Below are 25120 nucleotides of genomic sequence, written 5' to 3' on the forward strand. Positions count from 1 at the left end.
TATTTCAAATCTCTACTTCAACAAAAGAATACCACCCTTGGTACTCTCTCTAGGAACTAAATGTGCTTCTTTGGCTACAATAAAATTATTTTTTCTTTAACACACCTAAGATTCCAGGAGATGTAGAGAGTTTTCATCACTTCTGCTTTTCACTTATTTTATTTAAATGGGCAATAAGTTTTAAAATTTGAGCCACTAACAAGAATGCCAGCTTAACCTCTAACTTTCGTTTTCTCAGATGAACACTTGCAAAGAATGTTCAGTACTGCTTCCTCAAATCCTTTGATTGGGCACTTCCTGCAAAACTTCAACAGGTCAGAGAGCACAGGGATTGAAAAACAATAGGTAAAGCACATTTTTAATGCTCAAATAATTGCTTATAAATTAAAGACTTAAGTGGGAGGAAACTCCGTAAATCTCAAAGCCCACTATTATCTAAATAATTTTTTAACAATTATTACTAGAGCTAGAACATTGTGATTTTGTTTTATTGAAATATTTCACATATCCCAATTTATTCTGGGCTGCACACAGAAAGAGTGAATTGCACTTTTTAAATCTCCTTTTTCCAAATGATAAAAAAGTGTATGCTAATTACAAGTGAATAAGCTTTTCAATATTTATCCTCCAAAGTTGAAAATGGCTTTAATTTGAATATTTGGTTTTGAAACTATACATGAGCATGCATGGGTAAAAGTGTATCTAAAAATATGTTAGTGTATACAAGATGTTCTTAATCACCATAAACTATGTCTAAGCAACTTTGGAATGCTTCACACAGCCTTTTAACATTTTTATTTGTTGATGAACCAACGATGTTTGGCATAATTAACGCTAAGATCTCCAAAACTCAATGACTGAAAATAATTGCTTCTCTTTTGTTTCCTGAGTACTCTGAAGCCCAACCTAAAGATTTAGAGCTGACTGGACAAATATAAAGGATGTCAAAAACAGTGACCACTGACATGCCATTCAAGGCACAGGGAAGAGAGTTCAGGCTTGAATGCTTCTAAACTGCTCATTGGTAAGATCAGCTATCAGTGAGATGCAGTGTAAGTCAGCATTATTCACTGAGCCTGCTATGACCTTAAAATCATTGCTCCTGGGGCATGTTCATCCACCAATTAGTTTATATGCTCACTGGAAATCCACTGCTCAGTAAATGCACTGGTCTCTCATTCCACAGTGTTGATGAAGTGTGTGTGATGGCTTTCTCTTCACAACTTGACCCCAAAAGCTGACCCATCTCAAGCTGAAGCATTCAAGTCACTTGAGCACTCCTTAGTTATCAAGGATTTTGATACTTTACTTAAAAACTACCATAGATTTGACAAACACAAATGTTACGGTGACTATGAGATGACATACGTAAAACAGTGAAAGAGCTAAATTTTCCAGTTTTATTCACAAAAGTGTTATGTCAGATATTTGTTAGTACTGTTGAAAGAAAAAATTTCCTTGCTGTTTTTAAACCATTATAATTAGCACAAATCTGCCAATCCTCTTTTCTACAATTTTGAAAACTTTCTCCTTTTGGGCAGGGTCAAGTCCAATGACTAAAAGGAGGCATATTTGGAAAATAATTGTAAGATAACATGATAAAAGGCTGGATCTAGAAATGAGAAAAAAGATGCCCAACTTTTCTAAATATTGAGATATAAAAACTGAAGGTAGAGCAGAAATTCAATATTTGAGAAGAGATCAGTGGTGGGTCATGTAAGTAAAAATGTCCTGAACATAACTGCAAACAGTTAAACAAAAGATCAGGGCTGGGAGGTATATCAGTGCAGAGATTGTTAGTTGAAATAACATGCCTGGGTTTATTTTCAAATAACTTAGGTTAGAGCTCAGAAATAAAACTGTCCTGATTCTTTCCCTTCAGGTTCCCACAGGAGGAGAAAATATTCCCTTACTCTTTCCACAGAGTTAGAAGGTAACTAAGGGGTCAGCCTTGAACTCATTTCCAACCTGCTTCTTGGAAAATGATCCAATTGAGGTGTTTGTTTTATTTATTTATTTATTTATTTATTTATTTATTTATTTATTTTGCGGGCCTCTCACTGTTGTGGCCTCTCCCATTGCGGAGCACAGGCTCCGGACGCCCAGGCTCAGCGGCCATGGCTCACGGGCCCAGCTGCTCAGCGGCATGTGGGATCTTCCCGGACCGAGGCACGAACCCGTGTCCCCTGCATCGGCAGGCAGATTCTCAACCACTGCGCCACCAGGGAAGCCCTGTTTGTTTTATTTAAACAGCTTTATTAAGATATAATTTACATGCTGTTAAAGTTCACCCACTTAAAGTGTACCACTCAATGGTTTATCATATGTTAACAGTTGTGCAACCATCGCCACAATCAATTTTAGAACATTTTCATCACCACAAAAAGAAACTCCATATCATTTGGCACTCACTCCCTAGTCCCCTACCAGAGGCAACTACTAATCTACTTTCTGTCTCTATGGATTTGCCTGCTCTGGACAGTTCATATAAATTATATCATGAAATATGGACTTTTGTGATTGGTTTCTTACGGTTAGCATAATGTTTTTGAGGTTCATCTAGGTTGTAGCATGTATCAGCAAGTCACTCCTTTTTATTGCTGAAAAATATACCACATTGTTTATCCATTTATGATTGGGTTTTATAGCAATATAAAACAACGCATGAGAACAACAGTTTATAACACCTGCTTATAGGTCATCATTAGCAAAAAATCTCTTTACAGGTGTGAACTACATGTCACATTAGTTATATGTGCATTCTCAGTTGGATAGACTTGATTGACTTACAGAATTAGTCACATTGAGGTCTAAGATACAATACAGAAAGTTCCTAAATTCTAATAACACCAAGAATTAATGGTTCTGAAAAGTTATTGAAAATATTCACACAGCAATACTTAATTAGTTAAATTAAATATATAACCTACTCCTGAGTATACAGTCCAAAGAAATTCTCACATAGCATCATTTATTGTGGTGGAGAATTAAAGGCAATCTAGGAGAGTGGATAGCCAAAGTGTGGTGGATGTTTATGAAATACTATGGATTCACCAGATGCAACAAACTAAACTGGATGAACATGCAGCAATGTGGATAAACCTTGTAATATAATGTTGAATGAAAAAAATCAAGAAACTGAATACAATCTCTAAATAATACCCACTATATAAATTCAAAATACATATCCCAAACAACAGTATACATTTTATAAGAATACATTAAAACAAACAAACAAACATGAATAAAAAGACAAAGTGGGCATGCAGGGACCAATGATGATAGTGTGTGTGCCACACACTGAAATGCATGTTACTCAGCACTCTATCTAAGGTCACAGTAGATGTCTTTTTTGTATTATTTTTCAAAAATATTTGCTGCCCCTACTTGGAGAAGGATTACGCTTTTCCTCCCTATTGGCAACAGGCTCTGCCATGTAAATTTCTCTGGTGAGACCCAGTACGTACATATTTCACTGTGTCTCTTTTCTGTCTCCTACAATTGTTCCAGAATTTGCTTCATCATCCCACATCCTAGATTGAAGACAACATGCAACAGAGCCACAATAAACTCAAGATAAACATACAACATGAAAGAAACTTTGGTGTTGTAAGCCACTGAAGTTAGAGTGGGCTGTTTGTTACTGAGCATAACCTATCCCATTGTGACTGATATATTCACATACATCTACATGACAATTAAATCACTTCCAAGTTTATTTATCCAAAATTACTGTATGGCACTGATGTTATGGATATCGGGGGGTGGTGGTGGAAATTATAGCTCGCACCTTGGGTATTATAAAATGAAATACATAAATTAAGAGGAGAATAAGAGGGATTAGTTTTTCTAGTGGAAAGCACACTCAGTGATGAGTTATAAAATGTGTGTTTCAATCCTACTCTTCCTACTTATTAGTCAAATGCCCTAAGCCAAATCTCTTAACTATTCTGAATCTCAGTTTCCTTACCTGAAAATTAAGGAAGGAGGGTATACTCTAAGCTCTAAGGTTTTTCCAATTCTGAGGTCCATGTTTCTATAACAAAGTAATATTTAGATGGGTCATATATGCACTAAATAAAAATATAAATTTTGACAAGATAAATAAAAATTATTTACTTGTCTTAAATGGTTCAATATACCAAAATTTTTCACTTTTCAGGATATGACATTAAAAAAAGGAACACCTGGGTAACCAAGTATAGGCTGCCTTCATAAACGCTAAAATGAAGAAAGAAAAAAGAAAAGCCCAGATGTGAGAATCATCAATATATATGACAATGAAGGTAAAGACATAGGTGTGGCCATAATTCCTTGTGGTTATAATGAAGAATGACAGAAGATAAACATGAGAGCAAAGACTGTGATTGATGAAAGGCCTCGCTCTGGACCAATATGTGTGGATTTGATACCACCAGCCCGTGGCAGCACACAGGGTATACAAGTGGTAGAAGACAGAGGTGGAAGAAAGCCACTGGGTCTGAACTTAGGTTGTTAAAGTGATTGAGAACATAAGGGAAAGAACAAATCCAGGAGAGTTTGAGAATGAATAATCAACATCACTGAACCTGACACATAACTGACATTCAGTAAGTATCTGAGGACTGGATACAAATCCTGCAACCTTTCAACTAAGAATTTTACTTCCCCCAATATTTCCAAATCAAACACAAGACCAACTTATTGATGAATTATACTACCAAGACCTTCTCTCTTCCAGTAAACAATACGTCCCATGAGATTAAGATCCCAAATAAGCTGCTATAGGCTTTTTCTACCATCAGGCAAAGAACAGGGTGTGCTGAGGAACAAGCTACTTAATGTCAGTCAAGGCTTCAGGTGCTGCTTCATGCTCCCTTACCAATATCCGACACCATCACCAATCCTAGCTATAATGCTAGTTACATGCTATACTTAGTAGCCTCTTGATACTTTTACATGTTTAGCTACTTGTATATATGGGAGAAATATTGCTTAAAGGAAGAGAAACCTATACATATTAAGCTCTATTCATAGTACAGCAAATGATTTCTTGTCTCAAAGCTACATATGATAATGGACATTGTTTTCAATTCTTTATCATCATCCAAGTGCCTCTTGCTTTGGGGTTGGTCATGTTTCAATCAGTCTTCTCTTCACACAATGATGTGTACTTCCTGGCCTCTTGCCATTATTGATAACTCTCATTCCTAATATATGTAGCCCTTGTTTGGAAGATTTGACTTTGGATGATAATTTAACACTTAATTTTGTATTAGTCTGTGCTATTTTTTGTTTGTTTATTTTAGGTCAAATTGTGAGAGTATGCAATGGCTATTTGGTCAGATGGAGAAGGATGTCTTTCTCAGAGAGATAACAAAAGTTCAACAAAAGAAAGCAAGTTAGAGGAATGAGAGAGGATTCAAAGTATCCTAATTCTTCAACAGAAGAGAAATCAATGAATGGGGCTATTAATATGTACTTAATTCTAATCAACATCTTGAAGTTCCTAATAGCATTTGGCCTATAATAGTGCTCGACACATTTCAGAGTTACCTTCCTAGGGTAGGAGGTATTTTATTATTTATTATTATTATTATTAGGCAATAAAACAGTGGTTAAAAGATCCTCCAAGTCAAACCTTCATAGATGACTGCAGGCCCACAGATATCTTGACTGCAACCTCACGAGGCCCTAAGCCAAATCACACAGTTTAGCTCTCTTGAGTTGCTGACCTCCAAAACTGTGTGAGACAATAAATATTTATTGTTGTCTTAAGCCACTAAGCTTTGGGGTAATTTGTTATGCAGTATCATCTAACTAATACACTCCACCCAGCAACTTCCCCTTACATTTCATTGGCCAGAATGTGTCAAAAGGCTACCCACAAGCTCTAAGGGTATCTAAATAGTATTTTCACTGAGCACATTCTTGTCCTAAACAAAACTTGAGTTTTGGTTCTGTTATTAAGGAAGAAGGAAGAGGAAATGGACATCAAATACAACTACTTCAATTCTCACCTTCTACTTCTACTGGATTGATCCAGTCTTCTTTGGGAAGGAAAATGGTCTTCAGAGAGGAAGAGATAGATAAACAACATAAAGAAGAAAATGCAGCCTACAGTAAGTAAGGAAATAATAGACGATCTGCTTTAAGAGTGTTTGAATCTACAGACAGGGCAATCTATATTCCACAATGCTAACTAAATTTAAAACTTGTATCTGTAATCCTCTGTTAGTAATCACACTGAGGAATCATGACAAATGGGAGAGAAAAAGGAAACAGAACTATAGAAAAGCTATTGTGGATTTTTTTGAAAAGTTAAATAAGTATATATAAAAAACTTGAAAAGTAGCTTAACATTCATGATAAAATTCGATAACAGATTATTAACTAGGTTCTTTAAACATGTTCAGAGACTAATGCAGTGTTCAAGAGCAGACAACAAACATTTGCAAAGAACAAGCGTGGGAAGTGTCAGAGGCTCTCTCTTGTTCCTAACCTTGCCCTTGACTTTTTGATATTTTTAATAGTGACTTAAGACATAAAAGGGATGCCTATCAAATGCTCATGTGACACATCTGGGAATGATACATATAATAACAGAATCAAAATTTTAAACGATCTTGACAGCTTACAATACTGTCATTCATACATCTGACAATTCTAAGAAGTTATTTCATGGATTTAATTTTCGTCTCCTCAAAAACGATACTAAATTCATCAGGGCAGGATTGAATCACACACTGTTTCAAAACCTCCTATGGTATCCAACACAGTGTTGGGAACCTAGAAGGTATTTCATTAATATTTAGAGAACTGAGTTGAACTGTATCAAGTACAAATGTAGAAAAGTTTAGAATCAATCTGTCACCTATGCAACATAATTTCCTCTTACTTTTCCCTCAGGCCTTATTATTTATCTCCTTTAAAGACCTCTTCAAAATCGAATTTTTCCAGCATATCCTTCCTGAGCTGCCTTCAGTCCTTTAAAGAAAGACTGCAATGGATAAAACTTTACAGGATGTTTAAAGGCCTTTGCATTTTTTTCTTTATTTATTTTTATTTCAGTATTATGCCCAGTCTGTGCCATCAGACGTTAAGCTCACGAAGCAGCTTCAGTAGTGTTTTAAGCTTTCCCCATAGAGTGAAGTGAGAATAGAGGCACACCTCCTCTGCAGAGCCACACAACATAACATTTTCTTGTTACAATTCAATATCATTGCAGCGAGATAAGCACACTCCATAGTCTAATTTAACAGACATGAAGAAGTCAAGCTCTATTGTTCAATGTCACAGCCAGCCAGCCCTGCATATCAACCTTTATTCTTTTCTGGCTTCATTATGAGGATGATGCCTTTCAACTGTAGTGACTAAATCTGTTAAACTACAAAGCAAGAAATTTATAGAACCTTTATAAGAGTAATACTGAACAGCTTAAATGTAAAACCTACAATTAAATTCCGAAACTAAGCACTTCACCCCCAAGAAAATGTTAAGTAGTTCTTCAGCAACATTCCTGATTTACATACCCCAAAGATGACAGGACCTATATACATACATGCTGCAGTGATATTAATAGCAATTTCCTCAGGTAATGTTCACTAAGAAACACAGTAATATTAACCCGTGAGTTACAAAACTAGTGAGTTGTCCCTTAGCATAACAGGGACAGGAACTATGTTTTTTCATTTTCAGAAAGCCTCCTTTGTCGGATGAAAAAGCCCCGAGAGTAAAATATTTCAGTATAGTTCAGGGATAACAATGGATGTGCCATTAGATTACCATACAAGTGAATAAAGCACCAAATGATAGCGAACAGTTTTTTACCCTTTAGATTTTGATATGAAATGAGTCTAATTATTTATTCATAGACTTTTCCTCTAAGGAGTTCAAGGCACTATATTTTAAATCTTTAAACACATATTTCATAAGCTCTAAAATCTACCAGGTAGGACAGAAGAACATGTGACAGGGAAGAAGATAAAGAAAAGCAGCACAAAAGAATAGACAGTTGGAAGAACTGAAGCATGTTTCAAACATGAGGTGGGATGTTTTATTCATTCATTTATTCTTTCAGTCAAGCACCTATTATAAGTCTAGGTCTGTGCTAGATGTTAAGGATATAAAAGCAACCCCTGTTCCAGAAGCTCACCAAACACAGAGATGACATTCAGAGTGATAATTATAATACGTGCCAAGTGCTACAGTAGAAGAATAAACTAAGTGCTGTGGGAGTATAAAGGAAGGAGGCACTGGCCTGAAGGAATCTGGAAAGGCTTGAACAAGAAAGCAGCATTTCAGTTGTATCTAAAAAACTAGGAAAAGTCTTTCAGAGAACTGAGAGGAAAATCTTCAAGGCAGAGATAGGGAGAAAACATTGCACTGAAATACAAGTTGTAGCAAAAAAGTTTGACCTGGGGCTTCCCTGGTGGCACATTGGTTAAGAATCTGCCTGCCAATGCAGGGGACACGGGTTCGAGCCCTGGTCCGGGAAGACCCCACATGCCACAGAGCAACTCAGCCCATGAGCCATAACTGAGCCTGCGCTCTAGAGCTTGCGAGCCACAAATACTGAGCCCACATGCCACAACTACTGAAGCCCACGCGCCTAGAGTCCGTGCTCCGCAACAAGAGAAGCCACTGCAATGAGAAGCCCGCACACCACAACAAAGAGTAGCCCCCACTCGCTACAACTAGAGAAAGCCCACGTGCAGCAATGAAGATACAATGCAGCCAAAAATAAAATAAATAAATTTATTAAAAAAAAAAAAGTTTGCCCCATTCAGGGCGTGTTGAGAAACACAATATGGCTTAGAGGCAACAGATGACATTTAGTACTTAGAAATCATAGGTTTCAAGTTTGTTCTGCCAATAGACTACAAGGGCACCATAATCATGAAAACTCTGGCACTAGACTAATCAAAGAAAAATGAACAGATATATATACTTACAAACTATACATATTTATGTATATACTATATGTATTTATATATGTACTATATAAGTATATAGTTTTGTTATATATATGTGTATATCATATTTGTTACATACATATATATATTGTATATGGTTATGCTATAAATATATATGTACCAAATATATATATTTACATACACACACACAGCTCTATGGGAAATTATAACCAATGCTACTGGGCTTCTGATCTGCCCTCTGCTACGGCCACTGATGCTTTTGCAAGGCATTTGTTAGAAATGGGTCACACACCCCTTCTCCCTCATTCACATCATCTACACAGTTCCTCCTTCTCTTAGATTGAAGTCTCTCAAGTGAAGGTGAATATTCAGGTCAATTCTGCTGATGTTCTTTATCCCCTAGCTGCTATTAGCACATCCATTCAGCAGTGAGGGTGCTACCTGCTTCTCAAGGGCCAATTTGAAGTCCAGCCCAACTTCTCTTAAGTGCTAAAGGGCAGCCTCTTTTGCTCCCCATGAATCCTGTATATAGTTGCACAGCACAGGTGCTGAAAGAAAAAGAAAAGAAAAGAAAAGAAAAGAAAAGAAAAGAAAAGAAAAGAAAAGAAAAGAAAAGAAAGCTTCAGTTTTACAAGTCCAGATAAAGAAGACACTTTCCTTGCCTTTATATCATTTTAAGTATAAAAGCTCCTATACCAAAACACACAGAAAACTGTGGCTCAATAAATTTAAAAAGGCAAGAATGATTTGCAGCTATAAGTTCCCAAATCACTTTCTATGGTAAAACTAATTGATATAAGAAGAATATTTACCTACAGAGTTATAAGGCAGAAGATCTAGCACTTCCAAAATCTGAATTAGGTCCATAACAATTCATCAAATTTAAAAGGTATACAGGGCTTCCCTGGTGGCACAGTGGTTGAGAGTCCGCCTGATGATGCAGGGGACGCGGGTTCGTGCCCCGGTCCGGGAAGATCCCACATGCCACAGAGCGGCTGGGCCCATGAGCCATGGCCGCTGAGCCTGCACGTCCGGAGCCTGTGCTCCACAACGGGAGAGGCCACAGCAGTGAGAGGCCCGCGTACCGAAAAAAAAAAAAAAAAAAAAAAAAGGTATACAAAGGCATCATATTTCTCACTCCATATTGGATTAAAGAAAAAAAAAAAACAGGAGGAAAAAACCCAGCAGGAGGCAGTTAACCATGTAACTTACCTTTTTAATACAGTTAGTTAATCATCTATATTTTTTGAATACACAAGATGATATGCTTAGTACTATGACATATACCATGGGGGCAAGCAAAGATGGAGTCTTTAGATCTCAAGACTTCTCTATTTGCAAGCTTGATGACACAGGCTGATGGATTAAGACCCCAGAGTTATCATTCTGGATTTAACCTGGATCTCATCACCCAACAACACTGGTTTAGGCAAATTATGAGTCATAATTTACAGGTCAAAGAACTTTCCAATCCTGAAAACTCATGATGTAAAGAGAAAGAATAACTATTTTCCAGCAAGTCGAATCAAATGGCATGAACTTCAAGTATCCAGAAACTTCAGATTAAAAGAGACTTGAATATAAACATGTATCAAGACACAAGAAAAGTGTTATATTTAACAGGGAGCAGATAAGTGGGGGAAAGGCTAAAGAAGTAGAACAAAAGGAATATATCAAAGGGGAGAACGTGATCTAGTAGGTGAATCCCTGAAGGGCTGTCCAGGGAAGCACAAAGTACAACGTTAACATTCATCTCATGACAAGGAATTCAAATTTGTGAAAGTGGTGAGGCTAATCTAAAACAGACCATTTTGAGAAAAGAGGTAGGTTAAAAGGTGAAAGGAGGGCCTTCCCTTGTGGTGCAGTGGTTAAGAATCCGCCTGCCAATGCAGGGGACACAGGTTCGATCCCTGGTCCGGGAAGATCCCACATGCCACGGAGCAACTAAGCCTGCAAGCAACAACTACTGAGCCCATGTGCCCCAACTACTGAAGCTAGCGCGCCTAGAGCCCGTGATCCGCAAGGAGAGAAGCCACCGCAACGAGAAGCCCGCGCACCACAACGAAGAGTAGCCCCCACTTGCCACAACTAGAGAAAGCCTGTGCACAGCAACGAAGACCCAAAGCAGCCAAAAATAAATAAATTTTTTAAATTAAAAAAAAAAAGGTGAAAGGAGAATTCTGACTACCCAAAGTAAAAGAGGAATTCTGTGAAAAATAATGCCAAGATATTCAAAATGGATAATGAGAAAAAAAATAAGAGAACAAAGGTTCTACAATTAGGATCAGTATCAATAGTAGAGAATCGTAGGAGTGTCAGATTCTTCTATGGAAAATGAATGTCTTGAAAGCAGTGTTGTCTTAATAGATCTTTTTGATAGAAATGTTCTATATCCTCCCTGTCCGATATGGTAGCTCAAGCCACGTGTGGTTGTTGAGCACTTGAAATGTGGCTAGTGGATTGAGGAACTGAATTTTTAATTTAATTTAAATTTAGTTTACTTATATTTTAATTAACTTAAATTTTAAAAGCCGTGGCTTAGTGGCTATTATACTGTACAGTGCAGCTTAAGAGTTAAAGAGTTTGTGTATCTCTTATAGATGAAACAGTGGAAACAGCACATGCTTTGAAAGTAGACCTGGGTTTCTAATCCCAATAATTAACATTTACTAGCATTTACTAGCATGGCACCCTGGGGCAGTTTGAATGTCACGTTCTTCATTTGAAATATGAGAATAATACTGTATTTTCTATCACAGCTACCAAGATCCTCTCTTTCCATGACTTCCCCAAGGTCCTGAGGTAACTTAGAGAAGCAAAGCCCAGTTTGGCTTTCAGAATCTTCAGAAATCTCAAGGAAATCATGGGCTGCATTAGAATCATGCAACCAGAGGATACACCATTCCAAGCCTAACTCAAAGGAGTACATTTTCATGAGACCTACATAAGTCAACAATCCTTTTCCATTTCCTCCTACTTTGCCTCCAACCCACCCCCCCCAATTCTCACTCTTATCCTCACTATAAGAAGCCCTATCCCAGATATAGAGGCATTTTATCAGGAAAAATAGGAAGCTTGAGCGTGCCAATGAGACCTTTGCCTCCAGTTAGAAAATGTTTATCTTCAGGGGTTTCATTCAGTAACTTTGTTGTTGGCTCCTGACATTTCCTGACTTACAGCACTTAGGAGCCCTGGAAAAGTCTTCAGATCTCCCAGCATATTGGCTTCTCTTGAATCAGCACCAGCAGAGGGGGAAGCAACTAGAACCAACTCTACTGTGAAGTTTTTCTATGAAAAGAAACCAAAAAGGGAGATGGGTGGCAGGGGAGTAGAACAGTAGCTAGACAGGAAATGGGGTCAAGAGAGAATTATTTTTAACAAGGGAGGTACTATGGAATGTTTGTTTGCTGATGGGAATGATTATACAGAGAAGGAGAAATTAAGGATGTGGGAGAGAGAAAATTAACTGCAGGATAAAGTCATCTAGGCATATGAGAAATAATATTGTATGGAACTGTTCCCCCAAATCAGTTTTTAATGCTTTAATGACAGCTGATGGTAGTTTCAATTTGGGGCTCCAAAAGTCAGCTGGAAAAAAAGATGATGCCTTCAGAAAAATGAAGCCAATTGAGCCAAGAAAGTACAGGTACCTTTAATTATAGTTGTTCATTCAGCACCTATCCCTTTGCTCAAGGAGTTATCAATCTAATAGAAAAGAGGTAAAAAAAAACTACTAAAACAATTTGGTGAGTAAAACGATAGAAGGGTGCACATTGTGGGGTATCCAAAAAAGGGGGCACCAACCAAGCTCAGGGAAGCACTGAAGTGATACTGTACCAGTCTTCCTAGAAGGGCACCCAATCCGAGTCAGACAGGGTGTTTGGATTGGGGATAAGAAGAGATGATCTATGTAAGGGTTACAGATGAGGCAAGAAAAAGCACACCCGAGTGGAGTTTAGTGTTCTGAAAGTATAGTGGGAAGATGGAAATGGTGAGAAATCATACTGAAGACATAGGTAAGGAGTATATCTTTAAGGTGCTCTATACCATATTAGGAGCCTGACTTTATGCCACAGGCAAGTGTTTCATAAGCATAAGCAATATTGTTTTTAAAAACTTTTAAAGGAAAAAAAAAATTGAGAACTACTCTAATTGTTCACTTAAATTATTTTTGTAGTTTTAATTATAAATGCACAAACATAAGTATAACCTCTTTATATTTATAGCTTTTATACAACCATGAAACCAAAACATGTTTACAGATTAAAGACAAACAAAATTTCAAAACCAATTAAATTCAAACTGAGGTCATCAATTTAATGTGATGGATAATGTTGTTTTGCCAAAATTGGATTTAATAATAGGAGGATGTAAGTCTAGTGTTATCTTTAGTTCAAGATGAAGTACAGATGAATGGTTATGAGCATGAGCTTTGCAGCCAGGCTGCCTGAGTTCTAATCCCAGCTCCCCACTTATTAGCTGAGTGATCTTGGACAAACTACTAAACTTGTCTGTGCTTCAGTTCCTCATGGGACTAAAGTACTTTCCTCACAGAGTTACTGCCAAGATAATGTGAATTAATACATGTAAAAAGCCTAGAACAGTGTAACAGTAAGCACTTAAATTTTAGCTGTCTATATTTTTAACTTCAATAAAACCAACAGAGGTGGCAGAAAAAAGAGAGTATATGTCCTGGTGGATCTCTGGAGCAGATACTTTAAAAAGAAGACAGATGTCCATAAAACCAGAACATTGGAGAAGGCAGTAGTTCTCTGAATCCTACTTGGTCACACCTCCTAACGGTATTGACTAATAATAGTATAGTGAATGAATCCTGTCCTTTAAAGCTTTATATCATGTATTGGGCTTCACACTGCCATGATTTGTTCATTTCTGACTACCATGTTGCCAAGTTCCAGAGAAACAAAATACAAAGAAAGATGAATGAACTTTAAAAATTTTAGGAAACACTACACAATATCACTGTCACCCTGCCATATCCACGTAGCATGATTTTGGATTTTGTTTGAAAAAAACACAGAAATATATATATATATATATATATATATATATATATATATACACACACACACATATATACTTGGTTGGTGGAATTAAAGAGAAAATAGAACTTTAATCTCAAGTGACACTATTATCAAGCAGCAATACGTTGAAATTTCGTCATATAAAAATATTTAATAACATAATGGTATTTAAAACACTAATCAGGTCTGTCCCTTGAATTTTAGAAACGCTAGCTTATAAAAGCTTTGCAAGTAAAAATGCCTCAACAAATTAAAATATTGTTTTCCTAGAAACTACACTGTAAAGATTGACTGGGTGAATAAGTAGTACAATACAAAACTGGGAACAAATAACAGCCAATTGTTTAGGTAGAAAAGCAGAGTATTAGAAACAATCCCATTACGGTATACAAACACCTTCTGCTGACATCTCATCTTTAACTAAAATCCTACTAATTTTTGTACATTTTCTCAATTCTCTCTTTTTAGTTCTATCTCTATGTCCCATTGCCTCTTCCTAACAAGTTGTCAAGATGTCATCCTTAACTTCTCCCCACATTCAGTTTACTCCTTCATTACATTCTATCAATTTTACCTTCTTAATTAATCGATGGAATCAACCCACTTACCTATCCCCATTGCCACATCCCCAAACTCCTAATTGTTCTCCATGCTTGCTCTCCTCCATTCTTTTCTTCATGTTGCAGCCAGAGTGAAAATGTTTCCAAAACAGAGATCTGATCATGTCACCTTCATTAACTCCCTGCTGCTTTAGGGATCAAGTTCACTCTCTTTGGCATAGGGTACAAAAGGCCTTTTGCAATCTGGGGCTTCTGACCTTTCTAGCCTCACCTTGTTTCCTTCCCCAAAGGCTCTTACTCAAGACTCACTAAATAGGGAGTTGTGGCAACTCAGCAAGCCTTCCTAGTTCACTTCTAGTTCTTGGCTTGTGCTGTTGCCTCTGAGTGGGACACACCTTCTCCCATACCTCCAGGTAACAGTATAGACTTCCCTGCCTCTGAAAAGCCTTCTCTGACCTCCCGCAGGTGGATAATCCCAATATTCCCAATATTCTACAAGTGATTCTTGTCTTTTTCTACCTGTCTCTTTCTCTCTCTCTCTCTCCCCCTATTAGACCATAAGTTACTCATGCATAGTACTGTGTCTTATTTGACACCCAGTTTCTGGCATAACATGCACTCAACAAATATTTGCTGAATTAATTTATCTTTCACTTAGCTTACTCTTACTACAGTTTTCTAAAATATCAGTTTTCACATGATATTGTTTCATGTTCACATGAAACAAAAAGCATCACATATGAACTAAAGGCACTAAACATGATAATACATATAATTAATTCTAATTAGTTGAGGAGCTACATTAAACTCAGGGACCTTTATTTTATTTTTTTTGTTTATTCTTAAGATTGCCCCTAGAATTGCCCAGACATTGTTTCCGATTTTTACAGCCTACGTTTGTAGCTACAGTGTCCTCTTTTCAGTTCTGTTCTGTTCAAATGAATGACTGTTATACTGAAGGATCAAACATTTCTCAAAGCACAAAAAATTTAAGTTTCTGTTTAAGGGTATAGGTTTGGTGTCATATTGCCCATATTCAAATTTTGCCTCTGTAATTTACTAGTTGTATTATTGTGAACAAGTTACTCAACTTCTCTAAACCTCAGGTGCCTCTTGAAGAGTTTGCAAAGACTAAATGAGACAAGGAATGGAATCATTTTGGATGGAACCTGATACATAATAAATGCTCAGTCGACTTCATTTGAAAACTGCCTGTACATCTGACTTTGGCAGTTTGGTTTAGTGGCTGAATTACACAGCGAACCATTCAACATCCCCTCTGTAGCAGGACCGTGTGTTTGGTCCACTTGATATTACTTTTTTAAAAAGGAAGGGCAAGTATGAACAAAAAGCCACCCTCACTACTTAAGCAATGACTCAAAATGTTTGTCTCTGTCATTTGATAATACAAATAATATTTACTTTTTTTTTTTGGTGTTTTGTAAAGTCATTTGAGGCTTTGGGAGCTCGTTTTGTCCTTGCAGCCAACTGAGGGCTGGGAGAAAAGCTTTGAGAAGACTATCCTCCAAGAAGTAGGGAATGGAAGGCCACTGAGGCTCCTGGGCTTAGCCACACACCTGCCACCTCAGCACACATGGTCTAGTCTGGTAAGAGATACAGATATCTCTTTACCTTCTTAGTTTGACCAAAGCAATATGTACTGAGTTTTTCAAAAAGAATGTTAGAAAAACAGAGAAATTTAAAAACATGGACACAAGAGAGTTGAATAAAAACATGTTTCTAGCCATAGGTTTGAAAGTCCCAGGTCCCCCGCCCTACCCCAGGCCCCATCAAGAGGAAAACTGCCCCCCAGTAACCTTGCTTTGGGTCTCTTTAGGAAAGGGACTGGTGTCTATGTCCCTTAAGCTAGTTGAAACTAGAATGTAAATAAAGGAGTTGGAGAAAGGAACATTCATATCTAGGTAGATATAAACCATCAACAAATACCTGGCAACTACAGTTACAAGATGCTGTTTTCTTAAGAAGTGTAAAAAACCATTTTCTCAGCTATTCTTTAGTATTCCTCAATAAAATGTGTACTGTGAAAAAGGGAAACCAGGGCTTCCCTGGTGGCAGAGTGGATAAGTATCTGCCTGCCAATGCAGGGGACATGAGTTCAATCCCTGGTCCAGGAAGATCCCACATGCCGCGGAGCAACTAAGTCCATGTGCCACAACTACTGAGCCTGCGAGCCACAACTACTGAAGCCCGCATGCCTAGAGACCATGCTCTGCAACAAGAGAAGCCACTGCAATGAGAAGCCCGCTCACTGCAAGGAAGAGTAGCCCCTGCTCACTGCAACTAGAGAAAGCCCACGTGCAGCAATGAAGACCCAATGCAGAAAAAAAGAAAAAAAAGAAAAAGGGGAACCAGTAGTCTGCAATATCAAAAATATAGGGTCAAAATACTAAGCACACAAATAGGAAGCAGGTAAGATTTTTTAAAAAATAAAATTAAACACTCAAGCATGAAATTAAAATGGCATGTTAAAAATTCTGTAACTGTCAAAATCTACTTGTAATATAACCTTTCATTTTTGCTGTTATAAAATTAATAATTTCAAAAAGTTGAATCTTCTAGATATCTAAAAATCACTAAAAATATTAAAACTTTATTTTGATTTCTTTCATGAAAATCTAAGATGTCATGCTTTCATGCCTTCTCAAGTAGGGTACAGAGAACACAATATGTCTATTTTCTTGATGTTTAAAAGTCATTGTTATAAATTACTTTATTGACTATAATTACATAGTCCAGAGAAAATATACAGGGCTCACTGACACTGTCCTAAATCAGAGATTGGCAAACTAAGAACTTCCGGTCAAATCTGGCCCTCTGCCTGTTTTTATATGGCCCTTAAACTAGGAATGGTTTTTATATTTTTAAAGGTATGTTAAATTAAAAACAAGAATATGTGATAAATACCATGTATGTGTGGTCTTCAATGCCTAAAATATTTACTATCTGACCCTTTATAGACAAAGCTTGCCAACCTCTGTGACCTTTGTAAATTAATCTGTTCTCTTTCTTTCTCTCCCCTATCTGAGGAGGCAGCAGCTCTGGAGTGAGAACTATTTTTGAGTCCTAGATTAACCACATGCTATCTGCATGCCTTTGGGCACTAACTTAACCTCCCTGAGCCTTTGTTTAATCATCTGTAAAATAGGAATAAACAGAACAACTTCACAAGATTTCTAGGAGAATGAATGAGGTACTATGGTAGACATTCAATAAACAAAAGCCATTATTATAATCATGTTTTATTAGACAAAGACTACCTATAAACAGAGGATACACAACTTTGAAAAAGGAAATAAGAAGGCAGAATTCAGTAAACTCTGTTGCAAATTTTCTTTAAAAGTTTCTTCTGCTATATAAATTAAAACATGAACTTTCTTTAACCTTAATATTAAACATTCTCAGTTCTTAAGTAGTAAATTTGACTAAAAGCTAAAGACATACCAAATAATAGCCATGACAGTCAAGTAACTTCTGAATTCAGAAACATAGTGATTAAGTCACTACTGGAAAGCCAGAATCTATTTTTGATTCACTTGGATCACCTTTATTTCATTTTACATTTTTTAACATCAAAGCAAAACACGGCATAATTTCAGGCACTGAATCATCATCAAACTGAGTTGCAATTAAGGGTAAGAACATCATTAAGTTTTAGGTAATGCTTGCAATTGTAAGTAAGCAGTGCCTTTCTATTCTTCTGGAAAATGTCATTTAGGAGGTTTCAACAATTCTCCTAAACGTAGACTGTAAGTGCCATGCTTGAATTTTTTTTGGATGCATGCCCAACAATAAATGATCCACAATGATCTGAGGACAGCACTCCCATCCAACAACTTAATCAGATTAATGATGTATTTGTTTTATAAAAATGAAGTACATTAAGCCTGAGAATACCTAATTTACATACTAAATGGTTGCTAGGGACCAAAAATACTAGCGGTTTTAATAAAACTGAGGTTACAAAATTGTCTATTGTCTTGAAATCTGATAGTAAATAGCAGTGAAATGCAAAATAATAAACAAATGTTAACTCGTAGTATTTATGTATATAAATTCAAGTACAGTTGTTCAAGAGAACCTAACAATGCTCATATTCCAAAACATATGTGCCCCCAAAGACCACATGATGCCATTATGTGAAGTTGGAAATAACAACAAACTTACTTATAATGTTTTCTAATTGATTTGACCTCAAATTGTGATTAACATCCTACTCCAATTTTTTCATCTGGGGTCCTAGTTTAATATATGCAAACATAAACAGTAAATTAGCAGTCTAGGTTTCTGCCATTTTTGTTGGAAAGCTATTAGCAACCCTTATCGAAAAAGGGGAGGAGACCTTTCATAAAATAGCTGAATTTCATCAAGTCCTTAAAGGAGGAGAATTAACAGCATCTCTGGATGTCCTCTGATGGATCACACACACACACACACACACACACACACACACACACACACACACGACTACTTCATTCATTCAACAAACCTGTGTTTATTGAGCTTGGGGAGGCAAAATGAATAAGACAAAGCCACTGCCCTGTCTGCTGAGGAGATTGGCAGGTAAGCAGATAATTACAGTATAATAGGACAACTGTTACAATTAAGGTATAAACAGAGAGCTCTGGGCACAAAGAGAAGCCAGCCAGCAACTCTGCTAGGAGACATGAGATAAGCCCCACAGAGAAAGTAACAGTTCACAGTTCCTGTCACCTGATAAGATGGAATGACATGTGCAGGGAACAGTGAGAGCAGGGAATGGGAGAGGGTGGTGAAATCTACAGGCCTGAGCATATCTATAGATTCCTTTAGTTAAAAAAAAAAAAAGAATTCAAATTTCACGTACATCAAGCAAGACTTACAAAAATTGAGGCTACTTGAATTAGGTAAAGTATTTTTATACAGAAACTTAATTTAAATAACTTGTATTTGTATTCAGTAAATACTGGATGAGGAAAGATAGGAGGTTTAAAAAAACCTGAATTTTTAAAAAACCTGAATGACAACTTATTTTATTACACATGGAACTGTAAATTTAAAATATAAGTTGAATTCAGGTTCAAATATCAATTTTTATAGGCCTTAGGAATATACATGTTACAAAAGTAAAAAATTAGAATACCTCTAGACAGGCATGGGATGAATATACGTACATCAAAAAGAAATAAACCATGATATTTTTTGCTTTAAAAATTTGGGAAATGCTAGGATAAGAGTGATAGAAGGAACAAGAACTTAAAGGAGAGCACAAAATCAAAGAGTTTATGGAAAAAGTTTGAAGAAACAAGAGCTAGAGAAACAGGGATTAAAATTATATCACCATATCACATAATCATATCACCATGAAAATAACAGATAGCATTTACTGAACCCTCATCTGGATATATGAAATGCTACGGAAAGTGCCTGCGTTCTGTTCAGTGTTTGAAATGCTGGCCATCCAGCTTGTAACCATCATACTTAGCTGAGGGCCTGCTGCCCAGCTGCCATGGCCAAAAACTTTGTTCAAAGAAAAGGGACGTTCTCCATGGCAGCTTTACTAGCTGGGCTTGGACTAAGTATCCATTTCCATGAAAGATTTTTCTGGTCCCAACCCAGTCAGACACATTATCCATTTACCCCTCAATATCCATACATATGCCCCCTTCTTACTGTTTTGGATAATTCACTCATTCAATGTAGTGGATTTATGGATGTATGTTGTTCTGTTCATCTTTATCTCTCATATATGTTATAAATATTATTTGGTACCTAGTCACAGTCTTTTTTTTTAATATAAATTTATTTATTTTATTTATTCTTGGCTGCGTTGGGTCTTCATTGCTGCACACAGGCTTTCTCTAGTTACAGCGAGCGGGGGCTACTCTTTGTTGCAGGGCACAGCCTTAACATTGCGGTGGCTTCTCATGTAGTGGTGCATGGGCTCTAGGTGCACAGCTTCAGCTGCAGCATGTGGGATCCTCCGTGACCAGGGATCGAACCCGTGTCCCCTGCATCGGCAGGCGGATTCCTAACCACTGTGCCACCAGGGAAGTCCCCCTATTCACAATCTTAAACAAAAACAACATATTTAAATAAGTTTATAGGAAGAAAAGGAAGCAGGGTACCATGCTTAAGGAACTTAGAGCATACTTTACAAGAAAGAAAAAGATAATTCAAGGAAACACAAGAGCTGTAGAACACTTTAAATAAAGGAAACATTGTAAGCTGAGTTATGTACATAATAATATAGAGTTGCCGATGTATTACAACTTTTTTAATAGGTAGTGTGGGTCAATTTGCTAGTGCAATCATAGAGATAGAGAGTAAATATACATAATAGGATCTGGCAAAGTCCTGGGCACCTAATGTTTCCTGATAATAATTCTAGTAGAGAATAAAAAATATCAAATATGTCAAAGGGTGGAACATGAATAGAGCAAGGAAGCAGATGATTCAGAGCAACCAGGCAAGGCTTAGGCAGTTGATGAGAGACATGTAGATCAGATTGCCAATGAGAGCATTATTTTACAAGGAAAACAAACCCCAGTCAAATGTCCTAAGATGTGTTAATATTGAAAGACAAAGATTTGTTACTTTTAGAAACAACAAATTCCTACAGAAGGATAAACCTATTGCTGAGCCATCTGCTATTTGCAATACGCATAATAAATTCAACAGATGGGTGCACCCCCTGTGTTTCCTATAAACAGATGGGTTTTTTTTAAAACATCTTTATTGGAGTATAATTGCTTTACAATGTTGTGTTAGTTTCTGCTGTATAACAAGGTGAATCAGCTTTTAAAAATCTAAAATATCCTATCAATGGAGACCACAACCAACACCAAAAAAAAAAAAAAAAAAAAAAATCCCTCACAACCACACAGCCCACAATTGAATACTTGGTTTCTTTTCATTCAGCGTACACATAATAAAGATGGCACTGCAAACCCTAGACTGCCATCCTTCTGTTACCATGAGAGCAACATCTTTTCTTTGTGAAACACATTTTGTGGAGACAAAGGAAGACTATTCAGTTGAACTGGTTAAACATCTTTTGTACCTGGAATGTTGACGATATATCTAGTTGGCAGGCAGAAACAGTATGGCCAATAAATAGCTCACCTACTTCATTTATTTACAACACAAACACATGCACAGTGCACAGACACCACCACACAATGAATGCATTCATATGTAAAAGTACATGGCAGAAACCTATTATAGCAAGAAACTTGATTCTAAGATATTCCCTTAACTTTATGAGAAAATAATACTTTTGAATGAAATATTGATACCTGAAAACTTAAAAAAAAACTCTATTCAGAGTACTTCCTTATATAACTATATTCAAGCATGTTCTCAAAAGTTCATCAAACATTAGCATTTATGCCATAATCTAGTCATTCATTCACATGACATTCATACACATAGTAGTTATTTTTTGGTGAACAGTTTGTGGGTCAGCAAATAGAAAATATTTTATATGGAACAAAGGCACAATCGAAACTTAAGACAACTTATTTCTATTTAGTCCAGATATAAAGAGTTGTGAATTGTCAGAATGTCACACATTTCCATTCTTCTCATAAGAAACATTCTGGCTATGAAGCATCTTTTTGTACACAAGCTTATGAAAGTCTAAGAAGATCACTAAATACTTCTCAAATCATTGACAACTTTGATTTGAAAAAAATACACTTAAAACTGACAAAGTAAAATAATAAAAGCTCCACTATATTATTATTTTAATTAATCTGTCTTAATTTCTATTATATCAGTCGCAAATGTCCAGATCTTGGCCTACCTAAATCAATTACTTGCTTGGAATCTATTAATATAGATATTTATGTGTAAGATATGCCCTGGAAAAGGACATATAATGCAAATATATTTCAAGTCCATTGTATAAATATTCCAAAGTATTTCAAATTGAACTAAAATCAATAGAAAGATGTAAACCAATGTAACTACAGAAGAAAATGAACAGGATGTCAGATTCTTCCCTGCTACCTAGACCACAACATTAATGAGACAGCATACAAGGAAATGCCTTTTTGATGTTTAATGATTACAATGTCATGTTTCAATATAGCTGACATTTACCATGCGCCAGGCATTAAGCACCTTCATTTAATTCTCCCAATCGCCCCAGAAATCCATAGTAACATCTCAGTAAAAGAGTAAAATACTACTTTGAAAGCACATGATTTGATTTTTTAAAAAATCTACATGAAAAAGGGAGCCCAAACAGTCTCTATTAGCCATCAGAAGACTAGTAGTTAGTTAAAGAAATCATCTGAGTCTATTATAGAGGGAGAGTTAACTTAAAATTTAAGGCAAATTTGCTATATTCGTCTAAATGAAGACTTAGTCTGACCTCTATCTAAAGTATCAAAGTTTCCGAGAGCCATAAAATAATACACATCAATTAATCATCATCATCTGCTGAGTCAAACATTGGAAAATAATGTCAAGAAGTTACCCTGTAATTACTTTGTGGCTCCTTGAAAACCCATTTGACATAATCACTCTCTGACAGCTGCAAGAGGGAAAATGTTCTATTTCTTCTCCCACCAGTACCCTCTTCTGAGAGCCAGGGGCACCGCTTCTCAGCATTTCCTGATCTGCCAAATGTTTATGAGGGAAGTGTGTGGGGTGCCTCTGTAATCAGTGCTCCTGAGGTCGGTCAGGGGGTGAGAGTTTCCAATCAAAGCTGTGGATTCAGGAGAGTCACAGTCAGGGGACAGGCAATGGGCTTATTATTACCAGTGCACAGGGAGGAAAATTACTCAAGTACAAGAGAAGCCTATCTGGTTTTATCTAAAAGACCACTGGCACACTTCCCTCCCTTCTGCCTATGACATTATATTCCATTTACAAAAGAGACCTGCAGTATCCACTACATTGTAATATGCCATTTAAATGGGTTATTTGCCCCTATGTGGGTCAAGAGTTATTTTAAACTGTGACTCCTTCATGTAAACTAGGTGAGAAGTTACATCATCCTGAATCCATCTGACAAAGCCCATACTTTCCATCTGAGGTTTTCAGACCTAGGACCACAGCTGGGTTTTCTGCCTACACCTGAGCTCACAGAGGCTACCTAAAACTTGCTCTGAAATAAAGCACCACCTCTTAGCTCATGTCCAAGATGTGAATACAGTGCTCCATTTCTCCTCTGAACACTTACCTTTGGGCTGCCATCTGAGGCCAGTTCTCCACCTCCCGAGGGGAGTGTCCTCTAGTTTTCCATTATAATTACCACTTGGTTTTCACCTGGCGCATCCACTGGAAGAAAGGCCTAAATTTCTGATAGCATAATGTGATGGGCTTAAGACTCCACTTTCTCAGCAATACAATATGAGAGGAGCCTAGAAAAAAATTTCCTGCAAAATAATCCTATTGTGAGAAATTTAAGCTTTATATTGCACTGAGAATACCTGTGCTCTTATCATGGATTTTTCATTTTTTTCCATCAGAAGAGATACAAGCTGGTGACACAGCAAGATTTAGAAAGTCTACTGCATTAATGAAAATGTCATTGGCGCCGTATCTTATACCTCTACGGTAAAAAGGGGATAAAATAAATGCCAGGATAAGAAGAAAGTAATAAAGAAACTAACAAGACAACACTATAATAAATATCAGTTACTGGCCAGCTATTTTACCCAACTGACCAGGACAAAAAGGGGAAAAATCATTCCTACAGTTTGGTACTTAAAATTGAATCGGGAAGCGCTAATGATAGTATTCAATTTTCCTAAGTTTCTGAGTGCTTCCTCAGAAGTTAGTACAAAGATAATTTATCCCACTTCTCAAATTAAAATGAAAACTTGAAAGGGAAAAAAAATCACTTTATCAAAAAATGTTATTTACAGTATCTTCAGGTTAAAAAAAAAACTTATGCAGAAGGGAAAAAAAAACCTTTCATTAAAAAGAAATAGGTTAATTGTGCTGACCTAATTTAAGTCAGTATCATTCTCGCTTTTGTCCCCCAAAATGTCACTTGCATATTTATGAGTAAGAGAATTCTGCATGATTAAAAAATGACTTTACCGACTATTTCATAGCTGGCATTTAAAAGTAACTTTTTAATAATAATGTGCTACAACAATGATAATCTTACTTACTAAAGCCTTACTTATTTACAGTGCTGATATCTCTTAGTACTTGAGCAAATCTTTACTAATTTAACATTACAACTTCACATCTTTTCCTAATCTCATGTAATTTACCCTACCTAATTCCTTGCTTCTGGATATGCGACATTTGCCACCCAATGAGTTTATTTCACTGGTCATTTACTTTTAACAGTAAAGCCAAGCTATTTGAAGGGAATAATCTCGCTGCAAATCCAACATAGGAAAAAGACTCTTATTTATCCAGCATTTTGTGCCATGAATTGAAGCTTTATTGCAAAGAGTAAGCAATAAACAAAAACACCTCAGGGGCCTGGGAGGAGCAATGTAACCAATTACATTTAATTAAATCAAAGGATGGGAGCCCCAGGGTTGAATGAGCTGAAGAACAAATTTGCATTAACACCTAGCAGCCAAACAAGTAGCTCTGGGTCTAGTCTGCAAGTACAATTGTTGCCATC

The 25120-nt window shown here is 36.7% G+C and overlaps 1 protein-coding gene across 2 annotated transcripts in view; it reads right to left on the reverse strand.

Annotated features, from left to right (window-relative positions):
* The window catches only part of CAMKMT (calmodulin-lysine N-methyltransferase), a 437650-nt gene that overhangs the window by 320644 nt on the left and 91886 nt on the right, over window positions 1-25120 (reverse strand). The gene's annotated exons all lie outside the window — the stretch shown is intronic.

The sequence above is a fragment of the Kogia breviceps genome, chromosome 11, assembly GCF_026419965.1.
Source record: "Kogia breviceps isolate mKogBre1 chromosome 11, mKogBre1 haplotype 1, whole genome shotgun sequence".
NCBI classification, from domain to species: domain Eukaryota; kingdom Metazoa; phylum Chordata; class Mammalia; order Artiodactyla; family Physeteridae; genus Kogia; species Kogia breviceps.